Here is a 15,458-nt window from a genome sequence, read left to right on the forward strand (position 1 = left end):
GGGGAAAAACTGAATGTTTACCTCCGCTGAAAGCAGTTTGAGTCTATAGTCCCTTTCCTGTAAGACTTCGTTCCCTGTCTTCCTGCCTTCAGAGGTGGGAGGTAGATAACATTTCCAATTTGCAGAGTTTTCTATCCATGTTTGTTTTCTCTAGATAATTCTCAGGACGATTATGAGGATTTCGTTGTTGTGGGGTGGTGCACACCTATGCGCAATTTGAAAAACTTAGTCCTGTGCATTTCTAGCTGAGCATGTGAGCAAGAAGTTCCGGACCAGTGCTTTATGGTTGGAGCCCCTTGGTAAGCGTGCCCTTTCTAAACATTACATGGGACGTGACCAGAGCAGCATGGTGCTCTTTTGTTTTCAGGGTGGGTTTGGGGAACAACAGGACTTGAGTTCATCCTTGGCGGCGGGGGTGGGGGGTGGGGGGTGGCAAAAGATAGAAAAACTACCGGCTGGAATCGCCCGTTTCCTCCCTCGTGCAAGTCACTTTCACATTTGTTGCAGCTGGCCCTGCTCGGTCCCTGAAGAGGCAATTGCACAACTTGCTGCATACGTCCTGTAGTCCTACCTTTGTGCCTCGATCCCTCTTCGGTAAAATGTTCTCAGCGCACAAAAGCTGCGGCTGAAGGGAACAGCTTTGGGCACCATCTCCAGTGGAGACGGACGCCGCTAACCCTGCCTAGGAAACTAATGGAGCGGCCCTAAGAAACCCGAACTCCAGCTTGGCTCACCCCAGCTATCTCCCCCAGCTCCAGACGCCCAGGTGAGACTAAATCCAACCAGCCAACCCCGCGGCCGGCAGCCCAGTAAGCCTGCCTGTAGAAGGCGAGCTTGCAGCATGCCTTCTCATCCCTGAATTCGACCTGAACCTTAGCGTGTTTTGTTTTGTGCAAAGAAAGGCCGTCACCCCCGTCTTCCTTTGTTTTCCAGCAGTTTCTTGTCTTGTGGTAACTTAAAACATTTCCTCCGGGGATGGGGTGAAAAAAACTGGATATAAATGTTTACAGTGCCAAGTCCTTTGGCTTATTTAGTGTGTGAGACATCAGAGATGCCTGCTAACTAACCGGGTTACCCACACGAGGCTTCCAACTGCCTCCCGAGAACGATGGCCCAAAAGCAAGGGTACAAATGTGATGCTGCCGTTTGCGGGCCTCCGTGTCAGCATTTATATGTAAATATATTCCCCTGTAAGAATTTTTAATTGGAGATTTCGCCTCGAAGTGCTCCAATAAAACAGAGAAGGAGCCAAACCGAGTTATTTCGCTTCATAACCAAGCTTTATTTCGAGGCTTTCTTTCCCCTGCGGTTCTTGCCCCGAAGCGATCTGTAAAGCGAACCCACTCTGATACAGTTTGAAAAGTGCATTTTGTACTTGGCTCTTTCTTTGATCGAATTAATCTGGGCTTTTTTGTAGTTCTAAATGAGGCCTATGGGCTGACAATGTAGCTGTTTAAAGGGGATTTTAGGGGATAATAATAGCCAATGCAAATAGTGCCATGAGAATGGCAACTTGCTTTTGCACTTTCAATCACATAATAACTGCAAAGAAAGCTTTTAAAATGAATTGAAATTTTGTGGCATGCCATCTGGGATTATTTGGGGAAACAGTTCTGAATACTGCAGTTGGGTGAAAGAATGGTGGTACGTCTGCTCTTAAGCTGACATGTTTCAGATGGCAACCTTATGCTAACTGGTGCAAAGTTGGCTAGCATTTTTTTTTTTTTAATTTTATTTTCTTTCTTTCGGATTATCTGCAAAAATTCCCTTTGATTGCTGGTATTTGGGTTCTGAAAAACTTTTCCATTGTTGAAGAGTTCAATTCAACCCCTTGCAGCTGCTGACCCCCTCATTGTTCCCCTCGTTATGTGTACGCGTCTCAGATGAATGTAGCCAAGCCTTTTAGTGCCTTAATAGGTGTCTACATAAAGGTCATTTTTTTCTGCCGCACTTGTTTTAACAAAAGTTTATACACAAACAACAACCACAGCTAAAACATTCACATTAATCAATTTCCTCCTGATTGCAAAATGCAAAAACTGCCTTAGGCCAGAGCCCGGGCATGAAAAATGTTTTCTGTGTACGATTTCATAAAGCAGAAAATAGTTTAACCAATTTCATCAAGGGCAAAAGCAGGACAAAACATCATTGTGGCAACACTGTTTCTGAGATCTCCCCTTCTGGTGTTTCTGTGTCTATGTAGCTATGTCAGGTTACTTTGAGGGCAGAGAGGCGCTTAGGATGCAGTGAGTTGAGGTTTTAACTCTGCCTTTTGATGTTCACCCTGGTTTGGGAGCTGTTCTCTGTGAACTTCTGGTGGGTGTCAGGTATTGCCTCTGTGGGAAAGTCTGTGTAGGTGTTCATCAGAATCTGGAGAAAACTGCATAAAGTGTATCTACAGTTCGCAAAAAATAAATCATTTCCTCGCTGGTATAAGATCCGCCCCCCCCCTCACCCGTTATACAAAAGAAAAGACGACCACAGCCATCCCTTTCCACCTGCAAACCCCACAGAAGGCTGCTTTTAGGATGAAGTAAATGATGAAAATAACAGCCACCAGTCGTAAACGCTGGTAAGGATGCTGCCAGGCTAACTAAACTGCTAGACGTGCAGACAGACAAGCAAGAGTTTCCAAGGGATCTTGGCGCTGATCTTTGGTGCCGTGAGGGGACTGCCCAGCACGGTGGACGTCATGTGGGAATTACAGAACTCTGGCCACGTGGGGGAGGAAGCGAGGAGCCCCACCCACCCCGCCTCCCTGAGCAAACCCCAAAGTGTTTGCCGCCGCCGCTGCCACTGTAATTCAGAGACGTGACCACATTCCTCAGTCCATCTCGGGATGATACCCAGTACCTGTGCATGGCTCTGCCTTCATCCAGATCCTTCAGGAAGTAAAAATAAACACACTATATGGTGTCCATAGGTTATTCTCCTTTGCTGTATCAGTTTGCCTGCTCATTGGTCTTTTTAGATCAAGACTTACACTTGAGAAGTTAAGGATTCAAGTCCTTAGATTCTTTGGAGGTTTTATGAAGGTCAAAAAGCTCTGTGACTTGGTCTCTGGGTGTGGCTCTACTGCTTCCCCCAGCCTCGTCTGAGGGTCTCTTCCCTTCCCTGTACATCTCCCGGACTGAGGACCTTCCCAGTGGAGCCAGCTGGTTCTCTCAGCCATTTGAGTTAGATGGGTACTTCTCAAACTTTAAAGAGCATGTGAATGACCTGAAATATTGTTAAAATGCACATTCTGGGCTTCCCTGGTGGCGCAGTGGTTGGGACTCCGCCTGCCGATGCAGGGGACACGGGTTCGTGCCCCGGTCCGGGAAGATCCCACATGCCGCGGAGCGGCTGGTCCCGTGAGCCATGGCCGCTGGGCCTGCACGTCCGGAGCCTGTGCTCCGCAACGGGAGAGGCCACAACAGTGAGAGGCCCGCGTACCAAAAAAAAAAAAAAAAAAAAAAAAAAAATTGCACATTCTGATTCTGTTGTTTTGGGATGGGGCCTGAAAATCAGCATTCCTGGTGATGCTGATGCTGCCAGGGGCTCGAGATCCTAACTTACCCAGAGATGAGATGCAGCTCTCACTGTCCCAGAGCCAAAATATCTATCTGGGAAATGATGGTAATAAAAATGGCCATTGAGGCAATCTTGGATTTCTTGACTTTTCAACAATAGCTTTTGGGAGATTGGGAAGGGTTTGGGGACAGACTAGTTATAGGGAGGCTTATCTTACAGTTTATCTTGTACCTTATTTGATTCTTTGGTTCCAAGCAGGAAAGACAAAGTAAGTGATATTTGGTTCCAATCTGTGATCACTTCTGTTTTAGTCGCTCATTTAAAAAATTATCAAATATATATCAGATGCCTACTATATGCAGGCATCATGCTAGATGCTGTGGGTACAGTGCTGGCAAACAGATCCCATCCCTGTCCTCAAGTGGTTTATACTCTTAAGAGTCTCCAGCGGACAGCCTCAACCTTGGCTGCACACTGGAATCACCTGGGGAGTTTTTATAACTAAAGGATGCCTGAGCCCCACTCCCAGAGAGTCACATTTAATTGGTTTGTGATGGGGCCTAATCATCACTATTTTTGAAGAGCTCCCGAAGGGAATCTAGTACGCAGCCAGGACTGAGGACTCCTGGCCCAAAGGGTTGAACTAGATAAGGAAGGATGGGGGTGGGCATGGTGAGAATTGCTGCCTCAGTACCGACTCCAAAGTCAGGGGAGGACACAGGGGGATGACCACGCAAGTGGAACTCTCTTTCCCTGTTAGCCTGCCTTTCTAGAGCACCATGCTTATCGTAGTGAGAGAGGAAATGGCAAACGTACCATGTGGGCACATCACGAATTTGTAGCATCACAACTACTTATGTGTCAATGACTTCACGTCCCGACTCTAAGTCATAGGATGTGGTGTCTCCCTGGCACCAGCCCTGCTACCATTCAGCCGAAGCTACTTTGGTACAAAAGTGGGACAAGATTCCATTGGTTTTAGTTATGGTGACCGACTGTCCTGGTTTGTCTGGGACTGAGAGGATTCCCAGGATGCGGGACTTTCAAAGCTAAAACCAGGCAAGTCCCAGGCAAACCTGGACGCGTTGGTTACTGTAGTTCTAGTGCAATGGCTCCTGCTGTGGGGTTCTCTAGCTTGGCACAAAAAAGCATGATTCATAAAAGGAAAAATTGAGAAGTTGGACCTCACCAAATTGCAAACTTTTACCTCTTGAAAGACTATGTGAAGAGGATGAAAAGGTAAGTACAGACAGGGAGAAAATATTTGCAAACCGTATATCTGATAAAGGACTAGTATCTAGAATATATAAAGAATTTTTAGAACGCGACAGTAAAGACTAAACAATGCAATTAGGAAATGGGCAAAAGATATGAACAGGCATTTCACTAAAGAGGATATACAGATGGCAAATAAGCCCATGGAAAGATGTTCAACATCAGTAGCCATTAGAGATATGCAAATTAAAACCACGATAAGATATTACTACATGCCTATCAGAATGGCTACAATGAAAAATAATGACATTTCCAAATGCTGGTGAGGATGTAGATAAAATGAATCACCCTTACATTGACAATGGGAATGTAAAATGTTCCAGCCACCCTGGAAGACAGTTTGGCAGTTTCTTATCAACCTAAACATGCAACTACCATACACCCAAGCAATTGTACTCCTGGACATTTATCTCGGAGAAATGAAACTTTATCTTCACAGAAAAACCTGAGCTTTATTTGCAATAGCTAAAAATTGGAAACAACCTAGATATCTGTCAACAAGTAAATGGTTAACCGATGATTGTATTTCAATAGATAAAATCTTTTAAGACATCGTTTGTGGGGAAGGAAAATAAAAGGAGTTCTTAGAGGGGAAAATGTTGGGAACTACTTTTTCAGTGCTTACTAGGTCTGGAAGTTTGATTTTGGGATGCTACATTCAGAGAGTAATTGGTCTGTGTGGTATGGGAGCTGGGTAAATAATGCATTCTCACAGAAAAAGAAGGAAATGACAAAGTCCAAGCAACTGGAAAATAAAAAAAGTAGAAAGACACACAAGTGGTGAGTAAATATACTCATATCAAGGATATTTAGTAAAAAAAAAAAAAAAAAAAAAAAAAAAAAACTTCCAGGATATAGTTGAGGCAAGTTCAACTTTGTTATTCTTCTCTGTCTGCACCTCTACAGTATAGTAATAACTGATGTTCATAATAATGATTCTGAAATATTATTGGATCTTGAAGTGCTTTCTTTTTTTTTTTTTTTTTGCGGTACACAGGCCTCTCACTGTTGTGGCCTCTCCCGTTGCGGAGCACAGGCTCCGGACGTGCAGGCTCAGCGGCCATGGCTCACGGGCCCAGCCGCTCCGCAGCATGTGGGATCTTCCCAGACCGGGGCACGAACCCGTGTCCCCTGCATCGGCAGACGGACTCTCAACCACTGTGCCACCAGGGAAGCCCCCTGTGGGCACCTTTGAAGATGAAGGACAAGCTTCCTATAGAAACCCTAATTAGTTTTAAGGGATTTTCTGAAGTATATATCTGTTCTCTCCCTCCCCCAGGTTGTCAAGTTACTACAGATGGGCTGACCTATGGACACCAGAATGTTTTTTATTTTATGGTATGTTCACAGGCTTGGAGGGATTTGGTTGGCTCTAGATTTAATCACAGGCTGCTGTTTCTTGGTGTAGTATGTATTCATTTAAACATGAAATGAGACCTCATTATCTTACAACTAGGTCTAAGGGATTTTGCTTGCAGAAGTTTGTAGTTGTTGTTGTTATTATTATTATTAGTAGTAGTATTGCCGAGACTCTTTTTAAAGTATTATTTCTGTTTTTCTATTTTTTTGAGAAAAATCAGTGGCTGTACTTACGTAAGTTGTATGATTTCCTCCTTTTATTCACTCTGAACTTAGACTGCTGGGCTAGCTCAGTGGGGGAGCTAATGGCTGATAATTATCTCTTCGATAAATTACTGCTTGAAGAAAATGGATGACACCCTGAGAGCTAGAAGTCAGTCTATTGAATGGTTAGTGGAGATGTCCCTGTAATTTTGTCATTTTGCAAATGATGTCAATAATGTTTGCTTGGCAATCTAAGAAATAGCCTCTCAAGCATGTGGGCATCAAAATTAGGAGGGAAAAACCCCTGAGCCATCATCAAAGTATCTTCTCTTTGATTCAGAAGTAAGGGCCAGCGAGAACAGCATCTGTCCCTGTGGCTTACCACAGACTTACCTTGTACATCCATCAATTATGTGATCCTCCATAGCAATGTTAAGTATGATAAGAAAGTCACACCCCAGCATCTAGCCAGATTATGGAAAGAAAATCTTTGTGTATTCAGAAACAACTGAACTATCATTGGATACTCTGTTTTATCTGAGAAATCAGGCAACTGGCAGAAGATGGGAAAAACCATTTAAGGACACATTGTTGTAATGGAAGTGTTTGTGCAGAATGACAAGAGGACTTCAACTTTTTCTTATTATTTTAAGCTCTGTGTCAAGTCAACTTAAGCTATTATTCTGTTTGTTACTATTTTTATGATATATACTATTTAAACTGTAATTCTATTAGGCATCTTAGAGATTTTAGAACTGGAAGGAGATTTGAGCTAATAATAGCTAAGCAATTACAGAGTGCTTCCTGCCTATCAAGGACCCCATTCTCTACAATGTAAGTTGAGTACAATTATGCCCACTTTACAGTGAGGATAAATGAGGCCTGGCAAGGTTAAATAACATGGCCAAGGTTTAATTCCAGCTCTAAAAAGGTAGAGCTGGGATGAAAATAGTAACTGCACTGACTCTAATGTATACTTAACACTTGGGTTCTAACTCCCTTGGGTGAATACCTGATAAAACTGAGGTCAGGAGAAGTTAATTTACATAAAGTAACATCAACACATGGTCTATTTTCTGAATTAATTCAGTAGAGGAAAAAGGGAAAGGCCAGGCGAAGCCCCTGTATTTCCTGAATGGAACTCTATCTGCTTCAGGTCTTAGACACCAACCAGTCCCCATCACTGGGAACTCCTTTGCTGATCAGAGCACAAAGCACTTCCTAGCAATAAGCACTTATAAAGGAATAACAGCTTATTGAGATATAATTTATACTTTATAATATTCACTCTTTAAAAGTATAAAATTCAGTGATTTTTAGTATATTCACAAAGTTATACAAGCATCACCACTATCTAATTCCAAAATATTTTAATCACTCATCTACGGTCATACCACCCTGAATGTGCCTGATCTCATCAGAATATTTTAATCACTCCAAAAAGAAATCCCACACCTACTGGGAGTCACTCTCCATTTTTCACTTCCTCAGCCCCTGGCAACCATTAATTTGCTTTCTGCCTCTGTGGATTTGCCTATTCTAGATATTTCATATAAATGGAATCATACAATATGTGGCCTTTTGTTTCTGGCTTCTTTCATTTAGTTTAATGTTTTCAAGTTTCATCCATGTTGTAGTATGAATCAGTTGCTTTTTGTGGATGATAATATTCCATTGTAATGAATATACCACATTTTGCTTATCTATTCTTTAATCATTAATGGACATTGGAGTTGTTTCTACTTTTTGGTTATTGTGAATAATGCTGCTATGAACATGCATGTACAAGTTTTTGTGTGGATGAATATTTTCAAATTTTTTGGATGTATGCTTTCGAACTTTTAGAAGTGGAATTGATGGGTCATGTGGTAACTTTAGGTTTAACTTTTTGAGCAACTGCCAAACTGTTCTCCAAAGTGACTATACCATTTTACATTCCATTTACATGTTTGAGGGTTCCAATTTTTCCACATCCTTGCCAACACTTGTTATTGTCTATCTTTTTGATTGTAGCCGTCTTAGTAGGTATGAAGTAGTATCTCCTCGTGGCTTTGATTTGTATTTCCCTAATGACTAATGATGTTGAGCATCTTTTCATGGGCTTATTGGTCATCTGTATGTCATCTTTTGAGAAATAGCTATTCAAATCCTTTGCCCATTTTTAATTAGGTTGAGTGGTAAGAGTTCTTTATATATTCTGAATACTAGACCCTTACCAGATATATAATTTGCATTTATTTCTTCTATTTTGTCAGTGGTTTTTTTCTTTCTTGATGGTGTCCTCCAAAGCACAAAGTTTTTAATATTGATGAAATCCAATTGACCTATTTTTCTCTTTTATCACTTGTTTTTTTTGTGTCATATCTAAGAAACCATTGCCTAATCCAAGGTCACAAAGATTTACTCCTATGTTTTCTTCTAAGAGTTTTGTTGTTTTAGTTCTTATTAATCATAGTAAGAACTATAATCTTAGGTCTATAATCCATTGTGAGTTAATTTTTGTATTTGGTATGAGGTAATAAGCATATTTCTATACAAATTTATGGGAGTTAATCAAGTTGGCACTTTGGTTGCTAAACTAATGTGTACTAGAACAATAGATTCAATTACTTGAAATTATGTTACTACTGATTGGGAAGACATATTAAAATTTTGGCTCCACATTTAAGATTGATTCTACCCCGTCTTTTCTAACTTTAATTTTCTTAAAGCTAATAATAGTTAAATATTCTATGATTCTTTAATTCATATCTGTTAAGCCATTATAGTGGGGATGGGAAATAATTTTTTTGAAGGGACTTTTGCTAACTCACAGGAAAAAAAAAGCAATTCATGAGCCACAGGAGTAAAATTAGCTTTAATTATTATTTTAAAGAAAGTAATAAGGTTAAAAAAAAGAGTCCTTGAATCTAGTACTTGCATTAGGAGCTGGCAAATGAAAGGACTATTTAAGCACTTCAGTATTTAAGTGTCAACTGCTGAGGAAGAGAAAAAAGATAGATGGGACTGGAAGAGAGGATGAGGGAAAATGAAGACGGGAGAGAGATGAATAGTTAGGAAAGCCACACCCAGATGGCTGGTAGGACCTGGCAGTTCATTTGGGGTGTGAACAACGGGGAGCGGGGGACTGTAGCAGAGGAGAGACCCGCTCAGATGAATGGCCTCGGTTACAAACATGTAAAACTTCCTGTGCTCTTAAAGATACAAAGGTAGGCAGAATAAAAGAGGAAAGAGAGACTGGCATAAACATAGGAATTATTCACGGGAGTGAAGAGAAAAACCAGGTTTCGTAAGTAAGAAGCGTTTGGGAGACTGTGGTTAAGTCATTTAAAAGTGGGGGTGGGAGGGCGTCCCTGGTGGCGCAGTGGTTGAGAATCTGCCTGCCAATGCAGGGGACACGGGTCCGAGCCCTGGTCCGGGAAGATCCCACATCCCGTGGAGCAAATAAGCCTGGGCACCACAGCTACTGAGCCTGCGCTCTAGAGCCTGTGAGCCACAAGTACTGAGCCTGCGTGGCACACCTACCAAAGCCCGTGTGCCTAGAGCCCGTGCTCCGCGATGAGCAGCCACCACAATGAGAAGCCTGCGCACTGCAACGAAGAGTAGCCCCCGCTCACCGCAACTAGAGAAAGCCCGCGCACAGCAGTGAAGACCCAACGAAGCCAAAGATAAATAAAATAATTAATTTTTAAAAAAAGGTAAGTGTAGGGGCTTCCCTGGTGGCGCAGTGGTTGAGAGTCCGCCTGCCGATGCAGGGGACACGGGTTCGTGCCCTGCTCTGGGAGGATCCCGCGTGCCGCGGAGCGGCTGGGCCCGTGAGCCGTGGCCGCTGGGCGTGCGCGTCCGGAGCCTGTGCTCCGCAACGGGAGAGGCCACAACAGTGAGAGGCCCTTGTACCGCAAAAAAAAAAAAAAAAAAAAAAAGCTAAGTGTTTTTTAAAAAAAGTGAGGGTGAGAGGGTTCCACCTATACAATCCAAAGCATTTAACAAAAGATATCTTATCTTGGTACCGTTACCCTGAGTAGGATTACTTTTAGTTAAGGATCAGAGTCAGCTTCACAGCTATGTCTCTTATCCTGGGAGGTCTCGCTCCTGCATCACAGCTAGACCACGGTGCAGAAGATGAAATTTCCTCTAGGGAGTTCATAGGCATCACTGTTGTGTATTATTCTGCTTATTTAATATATTTCATGCAGCCTGAGCATACCAGGCGTTTATTAGGATCATATATAAATGACTCCTTTTTCATTTTTTTGCTTTCAAGGAACTCACAGCTCTAATGCAGGTCAGTACACAAAAGATTCTAGGTCTTCAGCACAGCATTAAACCTGTAATATTACTACTGCAAGCTTTAATTCAGATTATAGACTTACTAGAATTCAGTTGTACTGAATTGACAGGAGCTACAGGCTCTGCAGCTTGAGAAAGGGGTTTGAAATGATTAAAACAAAATGTTAATAAATGGCCAACAATGGGAGACTCTAGCAGTGTGTGACAAGCTTTAAATTTAAGAACATTACATTCATTTGTATCAATTCCTTCAATAATATTAATTTTCAAGAACATTAAATTCTGTCTAGTGTACTGAAGCTGGTAATTATAATGTATAAGAATAGCTGAATAACCAGGGGAGTGCTAATTACTCTGTCACTCATGAGTAATCAATTATTTTTGTGCAGCACAATATATATATATATAGTGCCTGCACACAGAGTGGTAATGTACAGCACATAAATGAAAAATAATTTTTCAAAAGCATGGTGAGGCACGCCTGAAAGCCTTAGCAGATTTCCTTGAGAGCTGGGTTATGTCTCTTCGAGGAGTGCTCAGTCGAATGGTTTGAAGAGGTTTTGGTCCTGGGCTGGCTAATGTGTCAGCATCCCAGGGATCCTGGATACACAGCTTCCCTGTGCTTTAGATGACCCATGATGATTGGCTGACCAAATGTCGGCTGTTGAGTTTCTGTGTAATGAGTGGACTGTGTGATGGAACGGGTAAACTACAGTGGGGATGATGGTGTCTGTATTAGGAATAGTCATTGTACCTCCAGGATTTCCCTGTAACTTCCCAGCAGCCATGCTATGAAGATAGGAGATTCTTGTCTGAGGCTGGTCATCCCCGGTGCATCTTTTTCATCTATATTCTTTTTTTAAAAAAAATTTGTTTATTTTTCTTTATTTTATTTTTGGCTGCGTCTTCATTGCTGCACGCGGGCTTTTCTCTAGTTGCAGCGAGCAGGGGCTACTCTTCCTTGTGGTGTGCGGGCCTCTCATTGTGGTGGCTTCTCTTGTTGCGGAGCATGGGCTGTAGGCACGCGGGCTTCAGGAGTTGTGGCACGTGGGCTCAGTAGTTGTGGCTCGCGGGCTCCAGAGCACAGGCTCAGTAGCTGTGGTGCACGGGCTTAGTTGCTCCGCGGCATGTGGGATCTTCCTGGACCAGGGCTCGAACCCGTGTCCCCTGCATTGGCAGGCGGATTCTTAACCACTGCACCACCAGGGAAGCCCTCACCTATATTCTGGTGTGCTCACCAAACCCTTGACTTTTGGAAGCCCTCAGCAGGGAACCTTTCAGATGTCTCAACACAGCCCCCTTCCTCAGTTACAGGCTCTTTAAGAAAGGAAGCTCAGGAAGAAACTGATAGAATTCAGAAACAACAGGAGGACCACTTTGTAGTGTTGTTGTTAAAATTAAATAAGATGTTTATAGAGCATTTACTATGTGCCATTAATAGACATTAAATTATTATTATTACTATTACTTGTTATGAATGATAATTATACACTGGACCTAATTGCTTATTTCGTGCTCTAACAATCGATTTCCCCTTTATGGAAAACTACGTAGTCACAAAGGAGGTAATAGAGAGATACTTCTTTTTGTAAGTGCTGTGTTTCATTTTAGTTTTATGCATAATTTCCATTAAAACCCCTCAAATTGAAGTACACACACACAAAGTTGCACCCAGAGGTGCCCTAGAAGATGCTAGGTAGAGGATTATACAAAGCAAATTATTGGATTCAGTGAGTCGTATTTATTGAACATTCACTAAGGAGCTCTAATAAAAGAGTGAACCTCTATTCTTCCCTGTGGGAATGTGTACTATAGCACAGGGGAGGGGAAAGAGTGTATGTCAGACACAAAGGATTTATTGCAAATGCAAGCAGAGGTCTAGGACAAGGTGCACAGAACAAGGGAATAACTAATGTTGGAATAATCAGTCCTAGATGAAGCTAGACAAAAATTCACAGAAGCTGAGCTATAAGCAACTTGAAAGGGGGCGGGGGTAGGAGGGAATGGGAGGGGCTGGGATGTGAGGGAATTGTCAGCGTGAGGGCTGGCAGGAGGGCTCAAGTCAACCCTCTGTGAGTGTGAGTGTGTGTGTGTGTGTGTGTTGGTGTAAGAGAGAGAGAGGCATTGGGTAATAAAAACCAGGAGAGGAGATTATGAGCTAGGGAGTAATTGGGAAGAAAGGATCCTAGTTGTTTTTATTGCCTGGTAAGCACTGTGCAACATGATGGGGATCCATGATGAGAACAAGCAGAGCCAGACTCTGCCTTCATGGAGCTTACAATCTAGAGGGCACCCAGACATGACTAAAGGCACAGAGATCAGCTGAGAGTCACCTGCAATAATCCGATGGCGGCTTGAACTAGGCAGTGTCAGAGGGTGCTTTAGGCACTGTAAGAGATAAGCCCAGAATTCCCAGTGGCTTGACACAATAACAGTTTGTTTCACACTGTGTCACAGCCCAATAGGGGTGTCTTCCTGGAAGACAGCCTTCCAAGTGCTCATTCAGAGACCTAGGCTCCTCTGTGCCGTGGCCCCATTATCCTCTGAGACCTAAGAGTCTACTCCATTCAGCTGGTGGATGGGGAAAGAGCCTTGGGAATGTACATCTGCTTCGTAAATACTAAGTGGTACAAGTAACATCAGCTTACATTCCACGGGCAAGAACTAATCATATGCCTTCTTCCGCAGCCCAGATACTAGGGGCTTAGGAGGTAGTTTCTGTCTGGACAGCTCCTCCCCTGTGACAATTCCACACTACAGAGGAGGAGCTCAAATCTTGGGTTGTCAGACAGTGGTCTCTGCTACAGTTGGGTTGGTGAGACATGAATGAAATAGAGAGTAACCCAGGGGCTGGAATCCACAGGGCAATTAATTAAGCTTCTGTGATGGATTGGATAGGATATCTGAGGGAAAGTTGGGAGTTCTGGATGACTCCCAGGTTTTCGACTTGGACAAAAAAGTCAATGGTCTTTACATTTACAGAGATGAGAAACAGAGGAGAGAGAGGCAGGTTGTTGTGGGGAGGAAGGAAAGAACAGAAATTTGATTTTGGATACGTAGAGTTTCAGGTACCTGGTGATATCCAAGTGAAGGTGACCAGTTATGGATTCTGTGGATTCTGTGGGTCTGAAGTTTAGAGGAGATATCTAGGCTGGAGAAGGGGATGTCTTTAGGACGTAGATGGTGGTTGGTGTCATGGAAGAGGATGAGCGTCCTACTGTCTTTGTCCAGGTGAGAGGCAGTGGGGTTGGGGATCAGGAGCCCTGCCGTGGGGATGGGTAGGGAAGGTTGCAGGGGAGAAAAGGCAGGAGCCAAGCCGCAGCGCCACATCCAAAATTGCAATTAAAGGGCCAGAAGGATAGCACTGCATTTGATAGAAATGGGGCAATTGGAAAGGAGTGGTGACTCATTAAATTCAATTTAATTCTTTAATCCATAGTTTTAAAGAAGGGACGTTGCAAGTAATCCCTCTTATTCGAAGTCATTGAAACCTCAGGAGATGCAGGAGAGGAAAGGTCAGGGAGTGCTGCTTCAATGGGATATTGAACCACGTGCCTAGATACAGTCCCCTTGATACTGAGTGTTAGAAGGAGGGCTCTGGAGGACTGCACAGGGAGTCTTTGTGGACCCTCATAGTTAATGGGTAGAGGAAGAAAAAGAGTGTGTAGGATCACAGAGAAGAGAGGAACACAGTGGAGGAAGGGGTCAAGAACGGAGGATTAAAAAGGAGAGTCAAGTGAGAGAATAGTCAGCAGGGTGAATGGCAGGAGGCATTTACATGGGGGACACGTGACACATCAATAAACGTGTAATCTTCTTCATAATTTGCATTTCAAAATTGTATCAGTAAAACGACAGATCTCATTTATGGAGCTTGTGCCTGGATTAACGGGGCTGTTGTATACACGGATGTTTGATTTTTGTTTTAGAAAAGAATTAAAATGGCCTAAAGTCTTGTTTCACAAGAGAATTAAAGGCTAACACGAGAAGCCATGAACATGAGTTTGCAATCTATTAGAAATGAAGGACATAACATACCTCAAATGGCTCAGGGCCAGCAAGAGATTTGGTTTAGAAGGAGTTGTTTTGCAGCCACAGAGAAGGGAGATAGATTCAGTACACTTGTAGCCAACAGATGTCAGTGTTGTGATGCGCTACACAGCCTGGTTTTGGCGTCTCCTCTCATGTCATACTTTGGGCTTTGATTTAATATTATGAATATTGTTAGCTACCTCTCCCCCTTAAAATACACCAGCAAAAGTACATTATAATGAAAGCTCTTCTGTACACAGAGAACTGCTTCTCACGCTCTGGAAGTTTCATCAGATCTTGAGAATGAACAAGGGTTAGTGTCATTTCAGTGCATCTCTTTGCAACAACTGCAAAATGATGGCACTCGGGTGACACTGTCTCTGATAATGAATGTCTTAGAATGAACAGGGGAAATAGTCAATGATGAGGAATATATTGGCTACATGTTAACACAGATCTTTTTTCTTTTGACACAGTCACCGGCTCTAAAGAGCATCAACTTTATTCTTTCATCAGGCTCCACTGTATCCTTTGAAAAATTATGCTTGTTTAAGAGATGCAACAGCTACATAGCATGCTCCATCCTTCTCACTGCATGCCTAGGTGTCATGGAGGCTGGGATCCAGTTGTTCTGTGCGTTCAGGCAACCCCGAGAAGACTATGAGTTGGGCAGGCAGTTGATTTCTCCTTATTCTTTGGGGAGCCTGACACTGTGACCAAAAGCACATGTTGTCTAGAGGCTGGACAGAGCTACACGTCTCATCAGGCTGCTTGTTTGTTTTTAG

The 15,458-nt window shown here is 42.9% G+C and overlaps 1 protein-coding gene across 1 annotated transcript in view; it reads left to right on the forward strand.

Annotated features, from left to right (window-relative positions):
* The first annotated feature begins 255 nt into the window (after positions 1–255).
* ZNF800 (zinc finger protein 800) overlaps positions 256–15,458 on the forward strand; it is a 157,271-nt gene continuing 142,068 nt past the window's right edge. The window contains exons 1-2 of the mRNA XM_067042253.1: positions 256–299; positions 508–766. The gene's annotated coding sequence lies outside the window, so the exon portion shown is untranslated. The remainder of the gene's footprint in view (positions 300–507; positions 767–15,458) is intronic.

Source organism: Kogia breviceps, chromosome 9 (genome assembly GCF_026419965.1).
Source record: "Kogia breviceps isolate mKogBre1 chromosome 9, mKogBre1 haplotype 1, whole genome shotgun sequence".
Taxonomy (NCBI): Eukaryota; Metazoa; Chordata; class Mammalia; order Artiodactyla; family Physeteridae; genus Kogia; species Kogia breviceps.